Source organism: Rosa chinensis, chromosome 4 (genome assembly GCF_002994745.2).
Source record: "Rosa chinensis cultivar Old Blush chromosome 4, RchiOBHm-V2, whole genome shotgun sequence".
Taxonomy (NCBI): domain Eukaryota; kingdom Viridiplantae; phylum Streptophyta; class Magnoliopsida; order Rosales; family Rosaceae; genus Rosa; species Rosa chinensis.
The window spans coordinates 48,153,757-48,169,061 of record NC_037091.1 but is presented as its reverse complement, the minus strand read 5'-3'; the positions used below and the strand labels follow the sequence as shown (position 1 = coordinate 48,169,061).

The window sequence follows — 15,305 nt, the reverse complement described above, 5'->3', positions numbered from 1 at the left end:
CCTTGAAACAATGTTTTGCATATTGCTCGATGTTTGTCAAAGATTTTGATATTGAAAAGGATGACCTTATCCAACTTTGGATGGCTCAGGGATGGCTTCACCCTTGTTCTGACAAAAGCCTAGAGATGGAGGAGAGAGGTAATGAATATTTTAAAATCCTATTGGCGAAGTCTTTTTTTCAAGATGTTACAAAGGATTATAGTGGTAATGTTACCAAATGTAAGATGCACGATCTTGTGCATGATCTTGCAGAGCATGTATCAAAATCAAGGAACTTACGCTCACTTTTTTCAAATGGAGAAGTCCTTGGGAGCAACTTACTTACCTTCAAATCTTTACGTGTGTTAAATTTATACAAAGCAGATATTGTGGAGTTGCCAATTTCAATTGGGAAGTTGAAACACTTGAGGTATTTGAATGTTTTGAAAACAAGAATCAAAACATTTCCCAAATCAATTGGTCAACTTGATAACCTGCGGACATTGAAAATACCTTATCAGCTTGAAGAATTTCTTAGGGAAATTACAAATTTGATCAACTTGCGGCACATTTATTTTGGTAGATATATGAAAGTTCCAGGTGGGATATTGAGACAGTTGACTAATCTCCGATCATTACCTTTTCTGAAGGTGGGTAACAAGACAGGTCTTGGAATTGAGGAATTGGGTTGTTTAAACCAGTTGCACGACACCTTGTCTATATATGGATTGGAAAATGTAGAAGATGGAGAAGAAGCTTCGAAAGCAAACTTGGTCGAGAAGAAACATATACGCAAGTTAATCCTTGATTGGAAGCCTAGTAGGCCAAGCCACAATGTGGAGAATGACGATGATGTACTAGAAGGCCTCCGCCCACATTCTAGTTTGGAATTTTTGGAGATCAAGGGATTCATGGGTGTTAAACTTCCATCATGGTTATTGTTAGCCCACAAATTAAAAGAGATTGAATTATTGGGCTGCAACAAATGTGAAGGAGTCCCAGTACTTGGGCATTTACCGTACCCCATCTTAGTTGTGTTAAGATTAAGAGAATGGAGAACCTAACTCGTATAGGATCTGAGTTCTATGGTGATGACCATGTCAACTGTGGAAATGGATCAAGTAAGGAGGCGCGGCCTCTGTTCCCTGCTTTGAAAACATTGCATATTGAGGGAGCCCAGAACCTAATCGAGTGGATGGAAGCACCAACAGAAAGAGCAAATGTGGTGTTTCCATGTCTCGAGGAGTTGACCTTGATTTGCTTTAACAAACTGACAAGTGCTCCCAGTCATTTTCCATCTCTCAAGAAGTTGGTGATGGAATGGATGGATAGCGGAGGCATGCCAATAGCACGTATTCTAAGCAGTCAACTCACCACTCTCACTTATCTTAGCTTACTGAGTGTGAGGGGCCTTACTTGTCTTCCGGGAGGGATGTTAGAAAACAACAAGAATCTTGCACATTTAGAAATAACTCAGTGTTCAGAGTTGACTTGTATTTCTCCCCAATCACAAGGATTAGAGTACTGTTGCGCATCTCTTTCATATTTGCCACTATGCCAAAAAACTTATCAGACGACAGACAGAAACTGTTGTCTGATTTGGAGTGCCACCGATGTAGAGCGAGCCGCTGTCTGTTGAAAATTCAGACAACGGTGGAACACAGTTGTCTGATAAACACACAGACAACGGGTATGTGTTATAACTATTGTGTGATGGCTCGGCAGATGCCATGCGCAGCAGCTGCGGTGCTGCCTTCAGACAACAGAACTTGTTTAAGTCCGTTGTTTGTTAAGCTTTTCAGACAACGGAGCTCTAGTGTTTTCTGTTGTGTGAGAGTTAATTAGAAGACTTTATTTTTTCAAAGAACCATTGTCTGATGTATGAGAATCTGTTGTATGATCATTTAAACATCCATTTACCTAATGAACAATAGTGATCAAATGGAAATAAAATTTGATGCAAACCATCAAATGAACTAGCAATACTTTAACCCATACTTTAAACTTCAAAATACATTGGATCCACCAAGATATATACATTCGTATTAGTCATTATTCCACAAAGTCATGAATCAGTGACAATTTATTGTCTTACATTGCATCAGAGACAAAAACATAAGTGTGCTAGAAATGGATACAGTGATGATTGGACTATTTATGATTGCTTGCCCACTTCGCCCACTACTAATGCTTGCTCCTGTTGCCCCTCTTTTCTTTCTTCTACTTCTGCCACCACTGATGTAATATGCCTGTTCCTGCTGCTCCTCTCTTCTTTCTTCTATTTCTGCCACCACTAATGTAATGTTAGTTAACAAGCCAAGGGAAGGAAACCTTTAAAAAATTGACTTGAGAGAATAAATTAACTTCTCTGCAATTGAATAATCTACAACCACAAACAAAAAACAACAACTCATTTCAAGAGGCAGCATGCAATATTCCCACATCAAAAGCCACACTACACATGAGTTGCTACATGCAAGAAGTTGCAGAAAAAGAAAAAAGAAAAAGACTTGCATCTACATCGATTCACCACAGCACAAATAATTTTCAACATTTGATTCACCACAGCACAAATGAAAGACCAAATCTGCCACTTATTCCACAGATTTCTATAGCATATCTGAAAACAACTACACACCACACAGTTGCAAGTTTTCAGATCCTTTCTACCCTTGTAAATTTGTGATGCATAGAGGATTTAAATAGTTTAACCAAAACTGTCAAAACCTAGTAACCTACTACTTTGAATTTGAAATGTAATGAAGTAATTGTTAGAGAGGGAAGTTTTACTCTGGTGTCGTTGTCACAGACGATGACTTTGCGGTTGTTCATGTGAGCAATCTCAGGTACCAGTGGATCATATTTGTTTGGACATTTTAGCAGTGATCATATGGATAGAAGGACCTGCAAGCGAGATAACCAACGCATGCAACAAGATGACACTAAACAAAAAAAAAAAACAAAAAATTCATATAAATTAAGTCAGATTATTGCCTTGGAAATGGTTAAGGACTCGGAGGATAATTTGACCTCAAGGCAACTTGACAACTGCTCTGAAAGCCAATCTAAGCAGAATACAATGTTTGAACAAGGGCAAGTTGGGCCACAAAGAGATGCAATCTTAACAGTTCTACATCTACAGAAGGAAAAGATGGGTCCTTTATTTGGCATAATTAACATAAATTGCAACTTTTTTCACGTGGATTCAATCATGGTTCTCTCTAATGCCTTCTAATCAAATCAAATAAAGAAATGAGCTGCACCTAGCAAAGATGAATAACAAAAATTTTCTTCAAAGACACAAGTAAAAAAAAAGAGAATGACCCCACCTTCAATCTCCTCCAATGCAGATAGCATCTGAACCATGTTAGACACTAGCATCCTTGAAACATCCAAACCAGAATCATAGGCCTTCATGAAATGGTCCTTAACATCTCTCAAAAGCTCCAACAACTCCCTCCCCACTATCTTTTCCTCACTTATTACTCCTTCACCCACATCTTCCAACACAGGAATCCCTTCTTTATCTCTCACTGCCTTCAAGATTCACAGAAGGAAATGTAGTTAGAAATGGTGAAGATGGTGAGGAATGTCTTGCTACAAACAACCTTATGCCAGCTGCTACTGAGTAGAGTAAGTGAAAAACAGAACACTAGTGAATACTAAAGTTATAACTTCAGAAGATTGAAAAGAAAGTGAAACTAAATGAGAAGATAAAACCATATATATAAAAAAAAAAAAAACCAAATCAATCCATTTGAGAATCATAAAACCATAAGTACACATTCTATGTATATCTACATTTAGAGAGAGAGAGAGAGAGAGAGAGAGAGAGAGAGAGAGAGAGAGAGAGAGAGAGAGACTGAGTAATTGACATTACTTTCTGTAATTTTCTATTTACAAGAAAAAAAAAGGGAATTATATATGTACCTGGAGCTGCTAACTTTGAACTGGTGAACATGGGCACCAATTTTTCTGAAGTCTACACTTGGTTGCACTTTGTGCAATGAAAAAAAAAAGGGAAAACCTCATGAACAACAAAATCAAAGTATCCAAAAGCAAAGCATCAGCACAAAACAAAGCAACCCAATCCAAAAGATATAAAGACAGATTGAAAAAGAAAATCTTGGGGCCTCACAGAGCTCTGGTGATATAATTCAGAAGCTTCTCAGAATCATCAAAGAACAGATACACCGCTTCCACAACAAAATCTGGGTTGCTCTCATCTTAAAGCTGTTAAAGCTGCAAAACCTGGCCATTCAAAAGCCCCTTCTCTCCCAAAACCCACCAGGAAACAAAAATTACCAAATAAAATCAAGAACACAACAAAAATCAAAACAAACCCATCTGAAAATTATTCATAAATCTCAACATTAATTTTTTGTTCCTTACCTCCAGAATTGACAGAAGCTTGTAGCTTCAACATACTCTTGTATCTGCAAAGATCCAAGCATAACTTGATAAGCGAAATAACTAGGACTCAACATCCAAACCAATTGGAACTGACATAATGAAATCAAACCAACAGCAAGGCAGCAAGAGCAATTAGAACATTCATTCAGTTAATCAAGAGTAAAGCAGCAACTTACCCGAGCTTGAAAATTTCTGAATCGAACCAAGTCTCCAACAGCAAGATCAGTTGACCACGAGCCCGATACTTCAACTGAAAACCAAGAAATTAATGAAAGAGTGAGACACAGATCGATTGTAAACCCAGAAATTCAATTCAACCCAAAAATTCATGAGACAGAGAGAGTAAGTCAAGGAGAGAGGTCGTGCAAAGTAAGAATAGCCAATCTTGCCCAATTACAAGACCGACCACAAATCCAAAACCCTAATGCAAAGTAGAACATGTAAAGAAATCTTCAATCAAATAGACTCAATCACAGAAAATACTCAATTTGAGTAAAACCCAAGAGAAATTTCAGACTTAACCTGTGAAATTTCCATAGAGAGCAACTCAGCCTCTTCTTCTTCTTGTTGCAAAAGAACGTTGACTTGATATGGGGATCGGCCTTGCCGTAGCATGTTCAGGAAGAAACAGACGATAGATTGAATGGAAAAGACCGAGGTTGAAAATCGAGTTGTTTCTGCTTCTTGCTTCAGATAGAGAAGAAAAGGGATAGAGGGTGGGTGGGAGCGAAAGAGAGAGAGAGAGAGAACGAGAAGAAAATAGAAGAAAAAGAAAATTAAAGTTAATTGGGATGTGTGAAACTGAACAGAAAAAAAGGCCAGGCGCGGGCGGGCAAATTGAAAATTCCCGCCTATGTGCAATCAAAGTAGCAGTTTTGACGTTAGGGACATACATTTCCCATTCAGACAACACAAATAAGCCATTCCGTTGTAGGAGCTTAAATCGTGTACCAGCATTTCACTCAAATATTGGCCTTTTTGGGGCTACTCACTCACATTTTGGGGTACATGTGATTTTCTTCCAAACTTGCACAACGGAAACAAAAAAATGTGTTGTATGTTATTTTGCAACTTACTCTCATACAACATATACAACAATACTGTTGTGCAAGGTGAGTCAAAATTTCGACCCAAATTTGAGCAAGGTGAGGTGGAATTTTTTTTTACATTCAGACAACAGACAAATCCTTAAAACTGTTGTACAATAATCTTGGACCCAAAAAAATTGATGTATGACCTCCTTATACAACGCCAATCTCATTAAACCTGTTGTGTGAAGCAGTTTCAGTGATCACACAACGGAAATTTTTTTTTCGTTGTCTAAAAAGTGTAGTGTGATGCAGTTTTTGGCATAGTGTGCGGTTATATATTTGTGAGAATCTCAGATATTTACCCGATGGGCTACTCACTCCTTCTCTTAAAGTGATGACGTTGTATTCTTGTCGCAATCTAGGGTTCCCAGATGCTACACACGGTGGTCTCACATCCCTTGAAACATTGTCTTTGTCAATGTGCTATAAAATAACTTCCATTCCATTTTCACAAGGCCTGCCATCTCTTGGTCAATTACATATAGACCAGTGTCCGGAATTATCAAGCCTACCGGGTGGACTAGAATACTGTACCTCTGTTCGGAGTTTGAGAATATCAATGTGCCCTAAGGAACCATCCATTTCAATCGAAAGTCTGAGTACATCCCTCGAAGATTTGAGGGTAAGTAATGTAGACTCTCTTCCAATTTTACGAGGAGGCTTCACATCACTCCGTGAATTGACAATCATATATTGCGAAAGCCCACAAATTGGGCCATAATTTAGTGCCTTTCTTCAAACCCTTGTGTCTCTTGAAAAATTGAAGATATGCTGTTGCAAAAATCTTGAGACTGTTCCAAGTTCAGACAAGCTCACATCACTCCGTAGCTTGGAGATTGCTCGTTGTGGTAAATTAACATGTCTACCGGAATGGTTAGCAGCATCGTCACAGTCCTGCAGCCTCACCCGTTTGAAGGAATTGACAATTGGTTGTTTCTGCGAGGAGCTCGATGAATTCCCAGCTTTTCAGGCTATACCACAGCTTGAATCATTAAATATCGAGGGGTGGCCTAAGCTCAAGTCTCTCCCCGACCAAATTCAACACTTGCCTTCTTTAAGACATTTGGAGATATTATCCAGAGTGGTTGGGAAACCTTGCATCTCTTGAGGACCTGACTATTTTGCTTTGCAAGAGTCTGAAGTATCTACCTTCTGTGGAAGCAATGCAACGCCTCACCAAATTGAAAGAGATAGACATCTCCCGCTGTCCGCTTCTAGAAGAAAGATGCACGGAGGAGAGCGGCCCAGAGTGGCCTAAGATTTGTCATCTTCCATTCATCAAGAGTAAGACTTTTTTTCATCTATTACTAAACTAGTTGTTAAATTGTGCCATTTGATTCTTCTCTTCTCTTCTAATTTTAGTTAATCTGTCTGAAAAGGCAGACTAATGTGTGATAATAAGTGTGTGATTGTTGTTGTGAAAATCCCTATTTCTTCTTTCTAATATAGAACTGACCGAACTTGTTTTCTATCAGTTGGGGGTAGAAAAATCGAGAATTGACCAACGCAGAGCACAAATAATTCCTAATTGCTTAAGCTGCCCACAATGAGGCAAATAAGGTATGCTACCACCAGCCTTTCAATGCATTAAACCCTTCCCTTTCCTCTGCTCTGTCTTTTATGTAACTATGTTACAAGCAAAATAAATAAATCCATTCAGTATGATGTTTCTGCAGGGGCATCTAGTTTGTTTTCGGCAAACAATTTCTGGAGGTTTTCACTAAATTGGAGGAATACGTGTTGTGCCATCAGAGTCCTGGTACTTCTGCTGATCCATTATTTCCCATACTTAGTTATTATTTACTCATTCCTATGGATAAATATGTCAACATTGCTTTTCTAAACACCGCTACATGCATGTTTGCCGACACTTCATCTGATAGCATGAGTATCGAGCATTGATAGAACATTAATACTGAAAATTGTGTTAATTGGCCTGGAAAAATTTATTACTGGGTGAAGTTTATAGAATAGTTTAAAGTCTGAGTAATTGGGGATTGAGATTATAGGAAGATACAGACTTCCTACAAAGTTGGTGAAGTCTTTGGTATTCAACGTTATTACTTGAAAGCAATAGAGTATGGCTGGGATAGTTTTCCATATTACTATAGCATCATTCAAAATGAGATTTGTTTGATTTGCAGGCTTTCTCAAACACCAGATGAGGAGTAGTTGAGTTGGCTAACTGGTAGGCCTTTCATGCCATCTCCCAAGGTTCCCTTTCATCAAAAGAACCTTTCAGTATGTTCCTCTGAATTGAGTTCCAAACCAGTGGTGCAACATTATTTGGCCAACTTTGTTTTTCTTGGAGAAATCATTGTTACTGTGGAAGCTGTTGCAAGGGAAATCTCTTAACAGATCGCAGCGTACAGGTGAACTCTTCTGAGCCATCTTTTGTGTTGCTCTATTAGTCCAGATAGAACTGAATATGTAAACCAACTCTCTTATCCTAGCCCTTTGCAGCAAGATTGGGCACAAGGTTTTCGTCATTTTTGTCTCTGCAATTTATAGCCGACATCTTTTCCTAGCAACAGTGTGTGATGTCTGATGGATGACAGAAACAAGCAGGTATCTTTCTTTGTCTTCGGATTTCAAGAATTGGCACTCTGCAATCCTCCTTTTCTGTTTGTGAAACTTCACAAAAAATGGTTAGATTTTAAGAATTTTTAGGATTGTACCTTGCCAGATGCTCTGTTGTACTTGAGGTTATGGCTGTCATGTAACCGCAGTAATTTGGTGCAGGCAAAAGCATTCTCAGAGAATTAATAGCCATCAAATCAGACATCTTTTCCTAGCAACAGTGTGTGATGTCTGATGGATGACAGAAACAAGCTAATTGGTGAAGCAGGTATCTTTCTTTGTCTTCGGATTTCGAGAGTTGGCACTCTGCAATCCTCCTTTTCTATTTGTGAAACTTCACAAAAATGCTTAGAGTTTAAGAGTTTTTAGGATTGTACCTTGCCAGATGCTTTGTTGTACTTGAGGTTATGGCTGTCATGTAACCACAGTAATTTGGTGCAGGCAAAAGCATTCTCAGAGCCAAAAATAAATAAATTCAGAGATGAATTTTGAAAGAGCTTTTACAGCTGTCTGTAAGTACTAATTTATAAGTTATTTTTCATTTTTAAGATATCCAAGTCACGAAGCTAGAATCTTCAATTTCTGAAGCTTATGCAGATCCTTGTTACTTGTCATATGAGGCATTAATTAGATAAAAATTTGTTTTTCATTTTCTTCTTTCTCTTGCATTGATTAGTTCATTGACACACAGAAGGCGGCGTGTCCCTGGGGAGAGTTACTTACATGCATTTGCGTTATTAAGAACTTAGCAAGCCCTTTACTTCATCAAGTTCCGCAACAAGGCAAGGTAAGCTTTTCAAATTATTGGTACCATCCATTCCAATCGAAAGTCTGAGTGCAACCCTCGAAGATCTGTGTGTAAGTAATCTAGACTCTCTTCCAATTTCACGAGGAGGCTTCACATCACTCCGTGAATTGTCAATCATTCGCTGCGAAAGAGCACAAATTGGGCCAGAATTTAGTGTCTTTCTTCAAACCCACGTCTCTCTTCAAAAATTGAAGACAAGGGATTGCCAAAATCTAGAGACTATTCCAAGTTCAGACAAGCTCACATCCCTCCGCAGCTTGGACATTAGTTGGTGTCATAAATTAACATGTCTACTGAATGGGATAGCAGCATCGTCAGAGTCGTGCAGCCTCACCCGTTTGAAGGAATTGAGAATTGGTGGTTTCTGCGAGGAGCTCGATGCATTCCCAGCTTTTCAGGCTATACCACAACTTGAATCATTAAACATCTCTGGGTGGCGTAAGCTCAAGTCTCTCCCTGAACAAATTCGACACTTGCCTTCTTTAAGACATTTGCGGATTTCATCCTTTCATGGAGTGGAGGCTTTTCCGGAGTGGTTGGGAAACCTTGCATCTCTGGAGGACCTGACTATTGAGACTTGCGAGAGTCTAAAGTATCTACCTTATGTGGAAGCAATGCAACGGCTCACCAAATTGAAAGAGATAGTCATCTTCCGCTCATGTCCCCTTCTAGCAGAAAGATGCAAGAAGGAGAGCGCCCAGAGTGGCCTATGATTAGTCATCTTCCATTCATCACGAGTAAGACTTTTTTTCATCTATTACTAAACTAGTTGTTAAATTGTGCCATTTCATTCTTCTCATCTCTTATAATTTTAGTTAATCCAAAGTTTTCCACACATTTAACTGGATAATTACTGTGCGATTGTTGTTGTGAAAATCTCAATTAGCACTGACCAAACTTGTTTTCTATTAGTTGGGGGTACAAAAATGGAGAATTGACCAAGGCAGAGAACAAATAATTCCTAATTGCTTAAACTGCCCACAATGAGGCAAATAAGGTATGCTACCACCAGCCTTTCAATGCATTAAACCCTTCCCTTTCCTCTGCTCTGTCTTTCAATGCATTAAACCCTTCACTTGTATTTGCGTACACTTCATCTGACTGGAGTGTGTATAGCATGAGTATCGAGCATTGATAGAATATGAATACAAAAAATTGTGTTAATTGGCCTGGAAAAATTTATTACTGGTGAAGTTTATAGAATGGTTTGTCTGTGTAATTGGGGATTGAGATTATAGGAAGATACAGACTTCCTACAAGTTGGTGAAGTCTTTGTTATTCGACATTATTACTTGAAAGCAATGGAGTGTGGTTGGGATAGTTTTCCATATTACTATAGCATCATTCAAAATGAGACTTGTTTGATTTGCAGGCTTTCCGAAACACCTGATGAGGAGTAGTTGAGTTGGCCAACTGGTAGGCCTTTCATGCCATCTCCCAAGGTTCCCTTTCATGAAAAGAACCTTTCAGTTTGTTCCTCTGAATTGTTCTCCAAACCAGTGGTATAACATTATTTGGCCAACTCTGTTTTTCTTAGAGAAATCATTGTTACCGTGGAAGCTGTTGCATGGAAAATCTCTTAACAGATTGCAGGGTACAGGTGAACTCTTCTGACCCTTCTTTTGTGTTGCTCTATTTGTCCAGATAGAACTGAATATGTAAACCAACTCTTTTTATCTTTGCCCTTTGCAGCAAGATTTGGGGCACAAGGTTTTCGTCATTATTGTCTCTGTTGTACTAAAAGCAATTTATAGCAATCAAATCTGACATCTTTGCCGAGCAACAGTGTGTGATGTCTGATGGATGACAGAAACACGCAAATGGTGAAGCAGGTATCTATCTTTGTCTTCGGATTTCAATTTGGCGCTCTGCAATCCTCCTTTAATGTTTGTGAAACTTCACAAAAATGCTGAGATTTTAAGAATTTTTAGGATTGTACCTTGCCAGGTGCTCGGTTGTCCTTGATCATGTAACTATAAGCAGTCATTTGGTGCAACCAAAGCATTCTCAGAGCCAAAAAAAATTCAGAGGTGAATTTTGAAAGAGCTTTTACAGCTGTCTGTAAGTTATAAGTTATTTCTGATTCTTAAGATATCTAAGTCACGGAGCTGCCATCTTCAATTTCTGAAGTTTATGCAGATCCCTGTCACTTGTCATATGAGGCATCAATTACTTAAAAATTTGTTTTTCTTTCTTTTCTTTCTGTTGCATTGATTAGTTCATTGACACACACAGAAGGAGCGTCTCTGCAGAGGGTTACATGGATTTACATTATTAAGCACTTTGCAATCCTTTAACTTCATGGAGTTCCGCACCAAGGCAAGGTAAGCTTTTCAAATTATTGGTTATTCATATGTGATATTTGAGAGAGAGAGAGAGAGAACTGTTGTTGGTTCTTATTGCTTTGTTGTCCAATTGTTAAAGAACATGAATTCCTCTGTTTATACTTAAAGCTAAGAAAAAACTAAAACCTACAGCAAGATTCTTCCTCCATCGTTTCCTTATCAACTTACTTATTGTGTTGTCTGCTGCTTGAAGGAAAACACATACAATTTAATGACGTTTCTATGTCATTCAATATTGTTGTCAAATTTGAAACATTTATAGATCTTTTCCACCAAATAAAGACCTTATGTAAGTCAAGAGTCAAAAAAATTTAGTGGACAGCAGACTGTGAGCAAATCCATGACCTAATGACTCGTCGGCTCTCCCACAGGTTTCCTGTCAGCAAAAGAATCTTTCAGTCTGTGCCTCCGAATTGTCCTCCAAAGTGGTGGCATAAGATTATTGGGGTTAACTCTGTTTTCCTAAACCCTTTTAAAATCATTACTAGCTTGGAAGGTGCTGAATTGAAAACTCTTAATGGCTTTCACAATACAGGTATTACCCTTTGTTTAGTGTTGCACACTTTGTTAAGATATCCATGAATATGTATACCAACTCTTCCTATCCTATTGCAGCAAGCCAAGATTTTCTCCTTTTATTGGGGATTTGGTTCCAAAGCAACTGTTAGCCATCTACTCTGAGATCTTTGGATGATAATCGTGATATGAGATGGCTTTCAAATTTTAGTCTCAGATGGTGTTGGTCTCCAGTGCCAGCCAAGCTGAGATGTTCCACTAGAGTTGGGAGTACGTACGGATGCCATTGTTGTTCGAATTACTTGGCTAAGTTTGGAAACAGGCTCATTGTGCTCGTGGATACTTCTGCCCAAGCAGAACAACCAATCAGGAGTGGACACGTGGGCAACATGCTCCACGTCAGCTCGGAGAACTTATCAAGGAGCCTCTTTTTTTTGGTCTGATATCAAGGAGCCTCACATTCACTCATGATGAGACGTCTGCACATGCCTTGAGCTTCTCACACATTAAAGGATCTTCAATTCCATGCCTTATGGGACAATGTTTCATCATTCTCCATTCAGTTGCATTCTATATACAGCTAAACCATCATATGGTGTAATTAACCATATTTATTCGACCCTAGTGAAACCACCAGCAAACAACCGTGATGTAGCCCTAAACTCTGATTGAGTAACGTAGTAATTCTTCATTGACATGATGACCATTGCACATACTATCTATCTCACATATTCACATACTGCCAAGCATCAGCAACGACCCCTCTATGTTTGAGAACGGTACATAGTAATTCTCATGTTGATGAGGGTGAAAGCAATTGCGTCAATTTCATTGGACTTCACCAACTACAAGGACCTCAACAACAACCTCTATCAGCTCTGACCTAGCTTGCATCCCCTAACAATTGCTATCAGCTTTGCAATCAATCTACCTAATTAATCAGATTTGAAATCTGCTTTACATACCAACCTCTATCAGTTCTGGCCTAGCTGGCCTCTATCAGTTATGGCGTAGCTTGCATGATATGAATTTCAGTAGGATTCTTTTAGAACATCAATTTTCGCTCAACGCATGGCTCCGGGTCTTTTACAGTCCGAGCAGCTATTTTTATAACCCCATATTAGATAACTCTTGCTCTTACTTTGATGTGGGACTCGTAGTGCTGTCACTTGTCATTACTCATGCTTTCATTATTTTCATCCATCGAAGAGATTCTTCGCCTAATTAGACTGAAAAAGTGTATAAACTTGTTTTACAAAAAGTGTATAAACTTGTTTTGCAATGAAGGCCCAGAAGGAAGTTTCCTGGATAAAAGATGCTAGTATGATTAACCATCGAACTCCCATTTTCAGCTAAAGAGTCAATTTAGAACTTCCAAAGCATGGAGGCTGCCCTTTAAAATGAAGCTGCACGTCCAAGTTCCACAGGGAACTACGGAGCAGACCTGATGTCATAAAGTGCCACTCATGTTCTTCATGTAGCTTCGCTAAAGATTGGCTGACAAGCACAAACAACAAACCCTCAGTAGAAGTATCGGCAATAGATCAGAAAAAGTATCTATAAATATCAGATTTAGATATTTGTATCTTGTCGAAATAAGGAACCATAAGTCCAAAACAAAATTATTTGCAACCTTTAATTTGATCAGATAGATTATCCATTAGTATGGTATTTGAGGCATTCAACATCAAAATGTTGTCAAACACCAAACCCCAAAGAATTATTGCTTGCTGTAGTTCCAGACCATGTGTCCCTGATTAGTAACCACATCACAAATGCCATTTGATCAGCATTTTAAGGAATTTCTAGCACTGATCCCCTTCATATATATGCATGACTAAATGCAGAATCTTCTCTACATCAGCATTTTAAGGAATTTTTATATGAACTATGTTATAACAATGAGTCTCAAATACATTTTGTGAAAGCAAGTTATCTATGACCGCCACTCTGATAAATTTTCATAAGTTTTGGTATTGGCTTCACAAAAAATTGACTGAAAAAAAAAATTGTATAAACAACTATAAGTCAACTGAGTTTAGCATCACAGCCCTAGCTTAATACATTGCTGAATATTCGAGGTAGGGGTTTCTTTCAAGTAACTAAGCATTAACCATTCTTATAACTTTGCTCATTTCTTCTAGGTAACTCGTAAGTCGTGTTTGCAATACCGATCTTGATATTGGCGCTTGCTTAACTAGTGTTTGAATGCAACAATGTCCACTGCTAACGTCATACTGTGCTCTGCTGCTTCATTGATTTCCGGGTTATTAACCATCTCTCCATCTCAGCAAGAAAACTGGAAGAAAGGGGATTTGTAACCTTGAGAAGTGAGAATCCCACATGCACTGATCTACTGTTGCTCATGTAATAATCAGAAGATGAAATATATAAGCGATTATACAACCTCTAGATCCTATCAAATCAATGTCAGAAGGCCAACTTCATAAACTGACATATTAACAAAAAGGGCAAAGCCTTTAATACTACCAAGATACAAAAACTAGGAGGAAATATATGCTAGTCATGTACTGCCACACATGAAACCAATTTAACAACTAAATCTGCATATGCCCAGATCTTCACACCAGAAGAAACCCGGCGTATTCTGATGGTGGTCAAGGTAAAAGGAGAGGAAACAAGAAGAGGTGGTGCTTATTGCAATCACTATTTCTTAAAATTTGCATGCAAGACCAGCACTTCCTACCAGTATTTATGCTGGCCTTTGTTCATAGTTGGATGTAGTAGAAGAAACAATTTGTACAGCTTCTTGGTTGCTGATAACAAACCATACATGAAAAGCAAAAGCGATCAAATGACAATCATACTTCCCTAGTCTGGTGTCACAAGTTAATCGAACGTCAAAAATCCATTCCTACACCTTCAATTTCCTCACGAAATAGAAGAGACCATTTCTAATGAGTTCCTCTTCGGGTCACTACAATCGGTGAAGAACAGTGACAAACCACCTCAACTTTACTGAACACACAAGAACAAATAAACTTGAACTCGATTTGGTAGGGTGCGCCAAGCTTTGCTATAGTGCAACGCAAAGATGACACGTGTGGGTTCCAGTAGCAAGCTACTGTGATGAACCCACCCCTTAAAAAAATTAATTTAATATCGTGTGGACCATTGGTCCACGTATCAGATATTAAACTGATAAGAACAGATACTACACTTGATCTTAGCCAAAAGGCCGAGAAAGGTATGCTTTGTTTAGTCTAGCTCTTCGCATTTTAAACTCTATTCCCTTCCGTGCTTCTTTCATCCAGTGATGTGGGACAATCACCTTCAGAAACAGCAAGGGGCTGCTTCCAGGGTCTTTACTGATGAACTTGTGCCTCGTATTAACACCAACACAAATCCAAAATATTACATCAAACTCAACTAGTAGTCTTCCCCATCTTACACTTGCAAATAAATAAATAAAAATCCGGGCTTATGAGCCATGGTCTTCCCCATCTGCAAAGAGCAACTCAAGAGGACATCCGTGACATTGAGAATGAGAAGCCAATGAAGGCCTGAACAAATTAAATACATGGAGCGCTGTACTTTATGATATTACATAAT

At 38.6% G+C, this 15,305-nt stretch overlaps 1 long non-coding RNA gene, 1 other non-coding gene and 1 pseudogene across 2 annotated transcripts; 1 reads left to right on the top strand and 2 right to left on the bottom strand.

Annotated features, from left to right (window-relative positions):
- LOC112196363 overlaps positions 1-12,447 on the top strand; it is a 45,387-nt pseudogene extending 32,940 nt beyond the window's left edge.
- On the bottom strand, positions 4,117-4,606 carry LOC121052611. The gene is made up of 3 exons (XR_005809623.1): positions 4,569-4,606; positions 4,372-4,415; positions 4,117-4,248 (listed from the first exon to the last, which is right to left on the bottom strand). It is a non-coding gene; the product is annotated as an uncharacterized LOC121052611 (long non-coding RNA).
- A 2,302-nt stretch (positions 12,448-14,749) lies between the features above and the next one.
- Positions 14,750-14,944, bottom strand: LOC112201238. The gene has a single exon (XR_002936690.1). It is a non-coding gene; the product is annotated as a U2 spliceosomal RNA (small nuclear RNA).
- Between the last annotated feature and the right edge of the window lie 361 nt (positions 14,945-15,305).